The sequence below is a fragment of the Helicoverpa armigera genome, chromosome 5, assembly GCF_030705265.1.
Source record: "Helicoverpa armigera isolate CAAS_96S chromosome 5, ASM3070526v1, whole genome shotgun sequence".
Classification (NCBI taxonomy): Eukaryota; Metazoa; Arthropoda; class Insecta; order Lepidoptera; family Noctuidae; genus Helicoverpa; species Helicoverpa armigera.
In genome coordinates, this window is record NC_087124.1 from 13,862,899 (window position 1) to 13,878,384 (window position 15,486).

The following is a 15,486-nucleotide window of genomic DNA, read 5'->3' on the forward strand; positions in this document are numbered from 1 at the left end:
ACTTGTTAAACGTTTGTCGTGAATGTGGTCGCGGTGGGTGTGCGTGACGTCACACGGGCTTTAACGTCTCCCTCGCATGAAATATAACGCTTTTAGCCTAAACTAGTTCCATCAATTTATAGTGTTTACTGAGCTCTCACGACGCGAGGCGCCGCGCCACGCCGCCCGGGGCCCGCGGCCGTACCGTGCCGTCCGGGGCCCGCGGCCTCACCGAGCGGGTCAGTCGGCATCTCCTGAGCAGGCATGGAGCATGGGTGTCGCCGGCGCGGGCCGCTCGCTCGCAGTGGCGAGCTCCTAGAATCGCGATTTCTCACGAATGGTATCTCTTAGAAAAAAATCAAAGAACCATTTTGTAGAGAATTTTAAGATCTACAATTTTGGTCACATGTTTGTCATGGTCACAAAAACCTCAAATTTTGACTTTTCACCTCGAATAACTTTGGAAGCACACAGGGGATCTATGGGGACTTTTAGTATTTTATTTGTAATGATAAATTTATGGGAATTTTTGTTATTTTTTCTTATATCTTGATGATTTCAAATGACTATTTTGACCGGACTATTAATATAATTTTTCAAAACACTCGAGTTCGCTGCAAAAATATGTGAAAACTAGTACTTACTATATTATTATTCTCATTTATTTATTTAATAATTAACTCAGGACACTTTTTTTCAATAAAATCACATTTCGTTCTTTTGCAACGTACAGTTGCAATTAATAGTTATTTGTTATACAAGAGTGCAAAGTTTTGTAACCGCGGGCTCAATTTTGATGACCGAGCAAGCGAAGGATTCTAAAATTGAAACACGAGCGTAGCGAGTGTTTCAATAATTAGAATCCTGAGCGATAGCGAGGGAATCAAAAGAGCACAAGGTGAAAAATCTTTGCACTCGAGTGCAACACGTAACTTTTCATCCCACCTCATCGAGGAAATTACACTAGATGCTAAAAAACAAAATGGCGCGCACATATGAGTATCAAATTAAATAGAAGTACGTATTAAAGTTCATTTATTTGAAAACGCAGTTTAAAAATGAAACGAGGTTAAAAATCTATGTAAAAACAATAATAAAAATTACTTAATTAATTGAACAATTATTTTAAGCAGTATTTCATTTGTTTAATATGTATTTGTTTGAAAAGTCTTATCAAGATTGTCACAAATGGAATATTGCACACGATGTTCTAAATTCAAATCACTTTGCCGCTCTAGAGGATAAAAACGGCTTTTGCGCTCAGATATCAAAGGGTAAAAGTACTCTTTCCGAGATGGTGGGATGAAAAAGTCTTTATTAGTTTGGCGCAACAGGACAGAGGTGGTGTCTCGTAGCGGCGCGGCGGCGCGTAGTCGTGGCGTCTCGTAGCAGCGGCGCGTAGCAGCGGCGCGTAGCAGCGGCGCGTAGCCTGTTGCTACGACCTCAGACCAAGGTCGAGAGGTGTTGTTAAGTTGGTAAGTGCAGGCTATTCATTGAATGTTGTGGTGCATAGTGCAGGAGAGCGTCGTGTCGCCCACTGTCAGGCTCTGGAGCACTCCACCGGCGCATTAACCCAGGGAGCACCCCTTAAAGATAATGTCGAACGTAATGGCGCCGCAGGCGAGTAATGCGTCGGTTCACTTAACTTTTAGCCGCGATTAACGACTGATATATAGGCGGCGTAATTGCTGACCGTTTTAGATAGTTATCAGTGCGCCTCATTAAGGCGTGGCCTCGCCTGCCCCAGCACTCGTGTGCTAGCTGTGAGCCGAAGCCTGCCTCTGCTCAGTGTTATGCTTTATCCGAAGAAAGAAAGTTTATTTATAAACGATATCTATGTAAAGGTTGTGCGCGGAGGTTGTTACTCGGAGATACCTCTAACTCGTACTGTCAATAAAGTGGCCAATATCTATTAGATTAGCGCCGGCGAGCGCCGCAGCGCCGGCCGACTCAATATTTGTACTGACAACCAGATTGAGTTTGGGGTTGACTCAATAGGCGCTACATTTTCTTTAGAATTCGTGAAACTATTTACCCTCGAATAATACTGATGTTATCTGAAGCGGTCGCTGTGCCGACTTGATGCGATCACTTTATTTACAAGAGTGGTCGCTCATTAGCAGGCGCCTGCAACGCCCCGCAGCGTTTTCCAGCGCCCAACAGCGCCCCGCAGTGCTTTGGAGCGCTCCGCTGCGCCCCGCAGCGTTTTCCAGCGCCCCGCAGCGCCCCACAGTGCTTCGGAGCGCCCCGCAGCGCTCCGCTGCGCCCCGCAGCGCCCCGCAGCGCCCCGCTGCGCCCCGCGGCACCCTGCAGCGCCCCGCAGTGCTTCGCAGCGACCCGTAGCGTTTTTCAGCGCCCCGCAGCGCCCCGCAGTGCTTCGGAGCGCCCCGCAGCGCTCCGCTGCGCCCCGCAGCGCTCCGCTGCGCCCCGCAGCGCTCCGCTGCGCCCCGCAGCGCTCCGCTGCGCCCCGCAGCGCCCCGCAGCGCCCCGCTGCGCCCCGCGGCACCCTGCAGCGCCCCGCAGTGCTTCGCAGCGACCCGCAGCGTTCTCCAGCGCCCCGTAGCGTTTTCCAGCGCCCCGCAGCGCCCCACAGCGTTCTCCAGTCCCGCAGCGAGTGCTAATGAGCAAAGTTTTTTGGTTGCGGCCAGTAACGTGCGCCAGCCAGCCGGCTCAGTAAAAACAGTTCACTAAAGGATACTTGTTGTAATTTACATAAAAGATTAAGTGCCGGTATATGGGTGACAGGGGTCGGGTGCTTATTCCGCATTAACCGACTCTCACTTTCCAAATAACTTGGGAGTACACATAAGTTGAATCTTTTAATTATTCTGAAGTAGCGGCTTTCCCGCGGGCCCGCCCGCGTCCCGGGGGAACTTCTTCTTCCCGGACCGGCTGGCTGGGAAACTACTCAACAGTGAAATAGTTTTTCAATCTGGTTCAGTAGTTTTGGAGCTTATACTATTTTAATACAAAAAAATTATGTATGTAGTTCAAATATTCTTGTGTAGGTTTTTGAAAAGAGTCGCACCAGTTACTCGACTCTAAACGACTATTAGTATTCCTAATAAAATGATAAGTAAGTATATTCTCCCTACAGAACAGTGCAGAGCACATGCTTACATTTCGACGATAAGCCGAGCGAGTAGCGCGATGTGAAACGCAACTTATTCCCAAGTTATGGTGACATCGTCACAGTTCCGGTTTTGCAGACGGCTGCGGAGTAAATATTATTTATTTAGTATATATGGTGTAAAGAAATCATGCCGTCATTGAACATCCTTGGCAGTCGTTACGGGTAGTCAGAAGCCAGTAAGTCTGACACCAGCCTAATCAAGGGGTATCGGGTTGCCCGGGTAACTGGGTTGAGGAGGTCAGATAGGCAGTCGCTTCTTGTAAAGCACTGGTACTCAGATGAATCCGGTTAGACTGGAAGCCGACCCCAACATGATTGGGAAAAGGCTCGGAGGATGATATGGTGTAAAGAAAAGCAATATCCGCATTGATGTGTTCCGTGCGATTAGCTGCGCACTGATACGAGCTGAGCGCGTCTGCGGCTGTAGAGGGCGCTCTGTACACACAAGTCCCTCGCCGCGTCTGTCTGTCTGTCTGTTCGCTGCAAACTCAAAAACTGTTGCACCGGTTTTCCAGCGGACCGATAGCGTAATTCTCACGAAAGGTTTTAATATATAAGTTTTTGTAATTATTTCTGTGTACGTTAACGATATTTGTCAAAGATAGGGGAAATAATCCGTCTGCTAGCTTTTATACGAAACCGCTGCCAAAACCTTTTGAGATATAACAAAATAATGCATGTTGGAGTTGTGATCTTAGACATATAGGTCGGCACAAAAGTCCCCGGAGACGTATGTCTACATCCATTTTATCATTTTTTTAAACCGCCGCGAACGAAGTCACAGGCGGCCTCTAGTCTTTTATAAATCAATTGCTGTTCTTGTAAATCTCCAAAAAAAATACCGGCCAAGAACGCGTCGGACCACGCTCAGAGTACACTCAGAAAACATCATAACAGCGTTTCGCAAATACCTACGGTTAAATAATAGACTTAGTTTACAAATGATGTTGTATTAAAAAAAAACTCAAGTTTAAAATAATTTTCCTAGAGAGTCTAAAGTTCTACATTTGAGATTTTCCAACGTATTGTTACGGACGTATTGGACGGACGAACAGATTGACAGACAGATATGGCAAAAATATAAAGATTGCTATTTGACTACAACCTAAATATAAAAACACAAAATTGATATACTATCGGGTGTTTCGTACCTAATCACATTAAATCCTATCACATATACTTTATGATATTCTATGATGAATTAAAAAAAAAAGACCTAAATCATTTAGTGGTTTGGCCACAGGAGTCATTTTTCGTTTTCAAAATTTCATAGACGTTAGGAGTATCAAATGTTTTGATCAGTTGACAGCTATCAGTTTTCAAGGGAGAATTTCCGCTGTTTGTAATGACTGGTTCATAAATGGTGTTCTAATTCCCGGATATTTTTATTCTATTTACTTACTTTGTTTGTTTTTTTTTTATTTTTTTTCCTTTGTGCTAATCGATACATATATTGACCAGTGTATTAACGTGTTTGATTTAATGTATTAGGTTCGATATAAGATTTTTTTAGATATTATTTTTAGCTTTTCTTTTTTCAATGACTATATTAGTGGAAAATTCTATAAAGAGCAATATGAATAATAATGTTTTCAGACATATGAAGTACATACATAACACGTAAAATGGATTTAAATAAAATTGAAGGGATGGATCGCCGTGCCCGTGAGCGTACTACCCGGAACTTTTGAACTCTCAACAAAACGCGAAGGGTAAGTAAACAGATGTATCTGTAGTGACATCTTAGCGGACTCGCACCCTCCCCACCTGCACCTACGGATGAACGGATTTAATGGAGCTACAGAACTGTAACAGATACTGAAGTGGAGGATTGTTAAGTTGAACGTCGCCGTCGATAAAGTCGAATCAAATCAACGCTGATCCAGCAACGAGTAGATATTTCTGGAAATGGATGAAGTCAATTGTTGCTGCGGACGCGGGCGCCGGGCTCTCCCTGACACAGTGTGCGACGAGTTCCCCGCGAGCCGGGGACATTGTGAACCATTGTCCACGGCTAATGCGCCCCCATTTGCTAGTGTTTCAATTATTATTTGTTTCATATTATTTGTAGCATATATAATAATGGATATTAGGTACTTATCTATTCATTTTGTCTTGTTCGTCGCGTCTAAGTTTCGCTTCCTGTCCATTTGCGGTGTTTTCAACTAAACGGCGCCTGATGATTTGTTAGCTAAAAACAGCAATTAATTTAGTGAAGTTGGTTCGGCTGCGGCGGCGGGCGTGGACGTGGTGCTGTCTCCGCCCGGGACGCTGAGGCGCCTTGCAGGGCCTTGCTACTCACCGCTCCGGAATATATTGAAGTATAGATGTAGATGTGGCAAGACAGGCCCTACGAACGTATTGAATGTAACATTGTTTGTGTAGAGGAACGTGAAGGGCACCGCGCGGCGCTGGCGGCGCGCCAGCTGTGCGCCCGCGCCGCGCTAGCTGCCGCCCGAGCCCGCTCCACGCCTCTGCGGTTCACGCACGTTACGAGAGAACCACTTAGGATACTTTTGTTTCCCACAACCGTACCTATTCAGAGTGCCAGCTGTCTCTATTTAAATCATTTCATATTTATATAAACCGGTTCTGTCTTTCTCATGTATTTCCGACTAGAGACTTAAAATAGTTGTGTCGCGCGCGATGCCGGCGAACTCAGTCATCAAACAGTCCGGGAATGATCTGACAGCAATGAAGACGCTCTCGAGCGGCTCCCGGCCGTCAGCTGACGGCGTGACGTCACGCGCGCGTCACTCGCTCGCCGTCGCCGCCTGCTCGCTGACGCCGCGCTAATTACATCATCTCCCATATTTTGTGTTATTGCTGTTTTAATTAACTACTGCCGGCTCGTAGACATCAAATTAAAGAAGATCAATAACCACGGCCTAAGTAATTGTCTATAGCGACGCGACCCCTGGGGAGCTCAGCCAGGACTTGCGGAGGGTACTGCTGCTCAAGCTTAGCCTCAATTAGCTTTGTGATGCGCAAAAACATTGTTATTACCTGCCCCGATGAACTCAAACTCAAACATATTCAAACGTCAAAAACAAAATACAGCAACATAAATAACATTATAATTAATGTGTTTTTAAATAACTCTGTGATAGCTATGATAAGTTTATTTGGGTTATTCGTCAACTCGCCACACTAGACTCACCGCGATGTGTCCAGTTGGTGAAACTCAGTACATTTATCATTTCGCCAACTGGACTCATTTTAGCATTTTTCCCGAATTCAAGATAAAAGTACAGCCGAGATGTTATAATGAGCTGCACTGCCGAGCACACGGCGCTGCACTGCCGAGCACACGGCGCTGCACTGCCGAGCACACGGCGCTGCACTGCCGAGCACACGGCGCTGCACTGCCGAGCACACGGCGCTGCACTGCCGAGCACACGGCGCTGCACTGCCGAGCACACGGCGCTGCACTGCCGAGCACACGGCGCTGCACTGCCGAGCACACGGCGCTGCACTGCCGAGCACACGGCGCTGCACTGCCGAGCACACGGCGCTGCACTGCCGAGCACACGGCGCTGCAACAACGCTAACATGTGGTGGCACAGCCTGCCGCGAGCTGCACACCTACTCGGCGTGTGTATAGCCACCGAGTACTACCTGCCCGAACATGCCTACCTGACTATAGGCTCAGTATCAGGTTTACGACGAGCTCCGTGCCTACTCTGAACATATGTGATAGGTGACTGAATGTCCTATCATTTCACAAATTAAATGACGAAGTAGTTGTGAACAGTGTACCTACTTTTTGAATAACAGCAGAGTTTGCGACAGTCGTGGCAAGCACCGCCCGTGCAGCCGGTGCAGCTGACCCACCACGGCCTGAGCGGGATATTTGAGCGCAGTCACTGAGCTACTTCCGTACAGCCTGCAAGTGCCACTCTCTACTACACTTTGTTACTTAAAAACTGTGCTATCAAAACGAAAGCGTTGTTTGAGGCTCGGTAAAACATGTGGTGGTGCAGTAGTAGGTACAGCATGGAGCGGCGGAGGCTGAGGTCCAGCAGGCGGGGCGGGGGACGGAGGGGGCGGGGCGCGCTCACTGTGGCGCCGACCGCCGCCGCGCCGCACGTGTCGCCGCGCTCTCCCGCTCCGCCGCGCCGCTCGTCGCGAGCGAAGTGCGTCGCGCAGTGCAGTGCTCCACTTGCTATCTGTTCTGTGAACAAGAAAAGTTTCACGCTCGCCGGGAAACTTTCCGCCGAGTTGAGCGGCCAGCGGGCCCGGCAGCCGCCTGCAGCCGGCACAGTCGCTCTCAGGTACGCGCCACTACGCTGCTAACATTATAGTTCCACGCATATATTTATTGTTGTGAACACAATTTTCCCGCGTTGACATTGGAGAACAAAAAAATGTTATAATGAAATGCGTTTAAGTTGCAAAGTAAGTTTGCGGAGTTGTGTGGCGGGCGCGAGTCTCAACTCGATACAATACTTTATCTCAGCTTCATAAATATTTCATAAAGCTGTGATTGTGCGGACGTCGCCGACACCCAGTCACAGCTGAACCCTGAAACTTTCGTTTTTGGCCACATGACAAGTTTTACGCACAGAAACATCTTACATTGAATATGTAATAGCACGTATGAATAATATATCTACGATTATATAAATAAACATATTATTACTTTATGTATAGCCAAATTATTATTTTTATATATTTTTTCCAAAGAAATGACATCGCTTATTCACACTTATCTATCTCACTCTTTTGCAAAAAAAACGGGCACCTATGCGAAATCTTAGTTTTAAGGACTTTACGTGTATTTCAAATTGTTTTAATGATTGTAATATGTTTCTAGCATCAAAAGAGTTAGCCGAGCATGCGTGAGAGTGTATTCTACATTTGAATTTTGTACAATTGCTAAGAAATGGGTTAAACCTTGTTTTGGACTAATTGCTGGCAGAAAGTTCGGCGGTGTTTTGAAAAGTTTTTGAAGTGATTTTCAGGAAAATGATAATGCAGTTTTAATTAATGATTAATGTACTTTTTTGTTAGTTCAAAACATTTTTGAAAAACTATGCGTATTTGATAAAATTTTCACCCGCTCTAAATGGGCTATACTGATGGTTGATGGCAATGTTAAGGGTTTCGGTATTTTAGTCTAAAGCGTTCTAATGTTTAGATATTGTACCCACGTGTTTTAAAATATCGCTTTTTCATAATTAAACACTATTTAGAAGAGTATCAGTGCCTTTGGCTGCGACAAAACCAATTTAAAGTAAGCAGTGCCGATCACAACTCGTCTCCTATCGGACTTTAACATTTTTAAAAGTCTTGAAATTCTACAAAATACAGAAAATAGCGCATAGACTGTGAGCACGAGGTCTTAAGGTCTCGTAATCACTGATTTTTAAACAACCTCGTCTCTTGGGAAACTCCGTAGACCACTGAAGATCTATGAGTCTGAGCGTTCAAATAGCGTGTTTTCATCCCATGGACATTTTATTAAATAAACTTGCCTACAATGAGATTTTCTGGCATCTACAGCACTTTCCTGATTAAATCATAACAATAATTGGCTATCTGCTCATTTCTTAAGAAACATACGTTTGGCCGATAATTTTGAATTCTTGACTCCCTTTCAGCTAAATCGTCGTTTAGTAAACCGATACCTATGGAGTTATCGAGAGCTTCAACGAGGCATTAATTTGACTTTACAGATAGCTTCAACCCTTCTCATTGTTTTTCATGTGGTTAATTTTAACATTTATCACAAAATTTTGTATTTTTAAATGTCAAAGTCCGATAGGAGACGAGTTGTGATCGGCACTGCTTACTTTAAATTGGTTTTGTCGCAGCCAAAGGTACTGATACTCTTCTAAATAGTGTTTAATTATGAAAAAGCGATATTTTAAAACACGTGGGTACAATATCTAAACAATAGAACGCTTTACACTAAAATACCGAAACTCTTATCATTGCCATCAACCATGAGTATAGCCCATTTAGAGCGGGTGAAAATTTTATCAAATACGCATAGTTTTTCAAAAATGTTTTGATTTAACAAAAAAGTACATTAATCATTAATTAAAACTGCATTATCATTTTCCTGAAAATCACTTCAAAAACTTTTCAAAACACCGACGAACTTTCTGAAAGCAATTAGTCCAAAACAAGGTTTAACCAATTTCTTAGCAATTGTACAAAATTCAAATTTAGAATACACTCTCACGCATGCTCGGCTAACTCTTTTGATGCTAGAAACATACTACAATCATTAAAACCCTTTGAAATACACGTAAAGTCCTTAAAACTAAGATTTCGCATAGGTGCCCGCTTTTTTTGCAAAAGAGTTTAATATAGTAGAAAGGAAAAACTTTTTTGTTTGTCTGTACCCTTAAGCTTAAGCACTGAACCTACATGAAAAATTCTTTCACAGTAACATGGGTTATATTTTATCCGAGCTCAATTCTGCTAATTTTACTTAAGCGACATACGATTCACATCCGACTGAGATCCAAACACGACACAATTACGATTGAACAAAGCGTATGAGGCATTCCGCTATTTTTTATTTCATTTATTATACATTTTGCACACATTTTACAAAAAAAAAACAATGTACAAAGGCAAAGGGTGTATTTTTTACACGCTTTTTATTAGCTTCACCTGTATGTTTGTATGTTTGTAGGTTTGTATGTTTGTATGTTTGTTTGTAACCGACTTCTTTGGGCGCGATTTTGACCCACTTTAAACGGCCAGATTTCGTTCAAACTTTGTAGATTTATTGAAGACCGATGACAATACACTAATTTGATAAAATTATTCCATTTTAACCGACTTCCCAAAAAGGAGGAGGTTACACATACACATCGATTACTCCGAGGTTTATAGACCGATTTACGTGATTCTTTTTTTGTTCGACTTGGAATAGCTGCCAGTTGGTCCCATATTCATCAGGTCAGGATCTGATGATGGAAACCCTGAGAAATCGAGGGCAACCTTCAAAACTTGTAGGCATACATAGGGTAAAAACTTGACACTTAGGTGTACGCCTAAAAGCACTATTCAACTGTAAAGATTTGGAGCTGACCTGATGATGGAGACCAGAGAGGGTCGAGGGAACTCGACAACTGAATATGTAAACTACCTCGTGTTTGGGCTTAAATTATTCGTATTGACAAGACCTATGCAACAGTGAAGGTTTGGAGCTGACCTGATGATGGAGACCAGAGAAAGTCAAGGGAACTCGACAACTGAATATGTAAAATACCTCGTTTGGACTTATATTCTTTGTATTGATGAGAACTTCCCACTTGTATGGATAGTGACAACTATTCGTATCACTGAAAAGCTTTAAATAAATAACCTTTTACAAAAAATTAAACCGAGTTCCCAAAACACTAAAAGCAAAAAAACTAATTTTAGGTGCATCGGCCTAGAAGTCGGTGGCAAAATTAACTTAGTAACATCCATTAGACACCGACTTCTAGGCTTTTCAATTTGCAAAATATGATCTTTGTTAATTTATATAATTTTCATCTATAGTCGATAAGGTAAGAAAATTAATTAAAATTTTCTAGAATTTTTCTACAGACGATAAGGCAGGACTCGATGTTAATTTTATTTCCAATAATTATCTTTAGCCGTTTTCTCTAATATTGACAAATTTTTGTATACTAAAGAGAATTTTAATTCTACAAAACAAATAATAGTTTGAAAACAAACTAAAAGTAGAAAATAAATAATAGTTTAAAAACTAAAAACACGCTTTTATAAAAACGAACTAAAAATAGGAAATAAATTTTAATGAATTTAAATTAAGAAAACAGTGTTAAAAATTTCAATGAATATAAATTAATAATAGTGTGAATACAAAAAATATTTAAAAAGCGTGGGTGCTTTTAAGATATTATCGAAATGAAAATCACTGTACTCATATCTGTCAATAAAATATTTATAACTATTGACACCATGCACCCCACGCTTTTTTTTAAATATTTTTTTTTGTATTCACACTATTATTAATTTAAATTCATTGAAATTTTTAACACTGTTTTCTTAATTTAAATTCATTAAAATTTATTTCCTATTTTTTAGTTCGTTTTTCTATAAAAAGCGTGTTTTTTAGTTTTTTTAAACTATTATTTATTTCTTTTAAATAAACGTTTTTATCATTTCTGTGATTCAATAATGAATCATATTGTCAGCAAATGATTTACGATTGTAGAACAAACTACCGAATAGACAAAATGGCAGGCCAATGGCAAACCAATGAAATGTAATTGGAATACGATTGGTCTTGTACTAGTAGCAGAATGCTCACTACGGTTAAAACTGCTATTGAGATTCAATAGTTATCCAATCGCCACACGATTACATTAGCAGAATTGAGCCCCAGGTCTCTAATATGAGTGCTTTATCACCGCGCTTGCTGAAGGTGGATTGCCGATTTCAGACTGTATAGTGTATAGGTGTCCTCGAGTTTTCCTTCACACTTGCTTCGTTATTGGCGTCCTAAGTGTAACTTACACTTAGAAAGTGCATACTTATAACTTAGAAAATTTAATTACCTGACCTAGAATCGAATGTGCACACTTGTATCTGAGAAGGTGGTGTTTGAACCAATAGGCTACAATATATAAGGTAATAGATTTCATTACATCAGAAACAACGGCATAAGCAAACAGAAATCAAAAGTATTATTGAGTAGTGACATATAGTGTCGCGCGGAACACCTCGCCGGAGCGCGGACTTCCCTCTCGGCATCTCACAGCTGCTATTGATTTGACCTTGTGCGAGCCATTCGCGGCAACTACACACGAGCAGCGAGTGCGAGTGCCGGCGCCCGGCGGTGCTGGGGAGCAGCGAGTGCGAGTGCCGGCGCCCGGCGGTGCTGGGGAGCAGCGAGTGCGAGTGCCGGCGCCCGGCGGTGCTGGGGAGCAGCGAGTGCGAGTGCCGGCGCCCGGCGGTGCTGGGGAGCAGCGAGTGCGAGTGCCGGCGCCCGGCGGTGCTGGGGAGCAGCGAGTGCGAGTGCCGGCGCCCGGCGGTGCTGGGGAGCAGCGAGTGCGAGTGCCGGCGCCCGGCGGTGCTGGGGAGCAGCGAGTCCACTGATTGAGGCTTCACATTCACAAACAAAGCTAATGCTTTGGACAGGCTGCCCTCTCGGGGATACTCCCGATTCAATACAACGAGGAATGTTGCTGTTGCCCTCTATCGGACCCACACAAACATATTGAAAATATACTCATGTAGTACCTACATTTATTTAGAGTTACCAGTGTTTGCTTAAACCATTTTACAATATAAAATAAATACTAATAAAAAGCTATGAACATAAGTTTAACAAAGAATTATGGCACAACCATGACACACTCAGACAATTGTTGTAAAAGTGTATTCCTATCTCTTATCATCCTACGGGTCCACGACTAAAACACGACACAGTTGATTGGCGAACAGATGTTTAAATTTGATTTGGATGGAAATCGACCATTCTACATAGGATCTGACTTGAGGAGTATCGGCATACTAGTCCTTACATTGGTGCACGCCTGGTGGTTCCCGACTGTCTCTTGAACACATGTGGCAGTCGTTACTGGTAGTCAGAATAAACAGAGTACGGCAACTAGTTTGACCAAGGCGTATCGGGTATCGGGCTACCCGGGTAACTGGCTTGTGGACATTACATACACAGTGGCTGCATGTAAACTTGCTTGGTACTTTTGCTGTATCAATTAGACTGAATAGCTGGCTAGGCAGACTAAGGTTTAATTTAAAATTATGTTTACCTAGGTGCATATACTAATTCTTGACTCAAGTATGCATTTATTAGCCAATGCCCGGGGAACTACGTTGAGGAGGTTAGATAGGCAGATGCCTCATGCGAACAGCCAAGCTTCGTTCTTTAGTACCTAGAGAGAGCCTAGTACATTCCGTTACTCTGGAAGCAGAACCTTATATTAGTTGGCAAAGCGTGAGGCAGATGATGTCTGGTGTCAACACTTTGTATGACATCCCGCTACATTAGTAGCTATCCTATTCTCATCCAAAAGCCAGTCAGTACAGTGATATATGATATTTGTTATAAGTAGCAGTGGGTAGCATGTATGTGAGGAGCTGCAGCCGTCGCGCGTGTCGTCGTGCCCGCGGTGGCAGACCGTGTGCACTGTATAGTTGTATGCGATGGGTATGTGTGGAGAGCCGCCGGCCAGTCTGGCCGCGCCTCGTCCGTGATCGCTCTAAATCGCCCATTATCCGCAGTCGCGGCGCCGCCTGATGGATCACCTCGTGGAGCGCTAATGTCGAGCCCACTCACGCACACTGAACCCTATCCGTTGCTCCTCGTTGGGGCGACTAATGCTGCACGCCAGACCGACTCAACTGATTGTCCAATTTGACGAGCAGATTTCCGGTTGATATCATTTGATTACAACGTAAACTTGCACTTGTCATGACACAAATGCATCTCAATGAAGCATAAACATAACAAGTAAACAGTTGCAGGCGCCATCGCTTGGCCGCAGTGACGGACAACAACATCAAACTTGAAGTGTGACCTTATTACGGACAGCCGGTGTCGACGACAGCGCGTAAATATAGCGTGGACAGCGCTGCAGCCGCGGCGGCTAAATATAGCGCGCGTCGGCCGAGCACGCGGCGGCGCTCAGCCACCCCGGCAGCGCGCTCGATGACATGTCTTGCAGATATGCCTGAAGGCACAGTGTATGTGTTTCACACTTGTTTGACACAGAGACAGGAAGATAACAAATATTCTTGTTAGCACACACTTGTCACTTCACATTTGACCAATCAATTTATCGAATACAGTAAAGTCAAAGTCAATGGGATTTCATTGAGGCCGTTACATCTTACGTACATGAACGTCAAGAATACAAATAAGGTAGATTTTAGTACGGTATGACCATAATATTACGTTTAGGAATAGGTATTCGCTTTCAAGATTGACGTTCAACGTCAGCAGCAACACGACATAATGCTGATGCTGTGCACGTAACTACAGTACACCTGTCTGGCTGTTCCTCTGTCTAATATAACACACACGAGGGATGCATCCTCCACGGACGATAGTATATAGGTACTTGTAGCAATTGCAATTTACTATTTACATTGTTCTGCCCGATACGCTCTTGGCCGGTTTGTTATATTTGTACATTTAGACGCTGCATAGTTGTGATTCTGGATGTCAAAGTAACTGTCTCGACCAAAAGCAATAAAGATCGGCCCCCTCCAAGGATTAGGTGGCGTATGCTAGAGAAGGAAGAATGTGCTGATGTATTTAGGAGTCAGGTTGTGGAAAAAATGTCAGAAATGAAGGAGATGGAAGGTAGATGTGTGAATGAATGTTGGAGTGAAATGGCAAGCCATATAAGGGAAGTCGCAAAAGACGTGTGCGGAGAGTCGAGAGGAAAAGGTTTGATAGATAGAGATACATGGTGGTGGAATGATGAAGTACAAAAGGTTTTGAAAGAAAAGAAAGTAGCATTCAAAGAATGGCAGAATGTTGAAATAGTGAATGCAAGTCTGAAGGATGACAGAAAGAGAATCTACATGGAATGGAAGAGAAAAGCAAAGAAGGCGGTAGCAGTTGCCAGAGCTAAGGCGCAGGAGAGGTTGTACAACTCCTGGACAGTCAAGAGGCCAAAAGAGCTCTACCGAATTACGAAAGAGAGAGAGACGATCGAGGGACATAACCCATAAAATGCATAAAAGATGAGTCTGGCAAGGTTTTGTGTAAAGATGAGGAAATAAAGAGAGATGGAAGGTTTACTTTGAAAAGCTTATGAATGAAGAGAATGTTTGGAATGGAATACTCAAGAGGCACAAGTAAATAAGGGATTGGTAAGAGAAATTAGCATGGATGAGGTAGAAAGAGCACTTGGAAGTATGAAGAATGGAAAGGCCTTGGGCCCTGATGATATACCAGCTGAGGTGTGGAAGGTGTTAAAGAAGAACGGATGCATGTGGCTGACTTTATTCTTCAATAAGTTGCTGCATGAAGAAGTCATCCCGCAAGAATGGTGCAGTAGTTCGCTAGTGCCCATCTTCAAGAATAAAGGGATGTGCAAGATTGCGGCAACTATAGAGGGATAAAGCTCATGTCGCATACTATGAAAGTATGGGAGAAAGTGATAGAGAAAAGAGTGCGAGAAGAGAGTGAAATTACCGAATTTGGGTTTATGCCAGGTCGAGGAACAATGGACGCCATCTTCGCACTTCGCCAATTGTGCGAGAAGTACAGACGTGTGCACAGGAATCTGCACATGGTGTTCATTGACCTTGAGAAAGCGTATGATAGGGTGCCTCGGGAAGTGTTGTGGTGGGCCATGAAAGAGAAAGGTGTGCCTGGGAAGTATGTGGAGTTAGTTCGTGCGATGTACAGGCAGTCCTGTACT

At 43.5% G+C, this 15,486-nt stretch overlaps 1 protein-coding gene across 2 annotated transcripts in view; it reads left to right on the forward strand.

Moving 5' to 3' along the window:
• Positions 1-7,154: 7,154 nt before the first annotated feature.
• The window catches only part of LOC110382735 (FMRFamide receptor), a 29,291-nt gene continuing 20,959 nt past the window's right edge, over positions 7,155-15,486 (forward strand). For both annotated transcript variants that reach the window (XM_049842809.2, XM_049842810.2), the window contains exon 1: positions 7,155-7,386. The gene's annotated coding sequence lies outside the window, so the exon portion shown is untranslated. The remainder of the gene's footprint in view (positions 7,387-15,486) is intronic.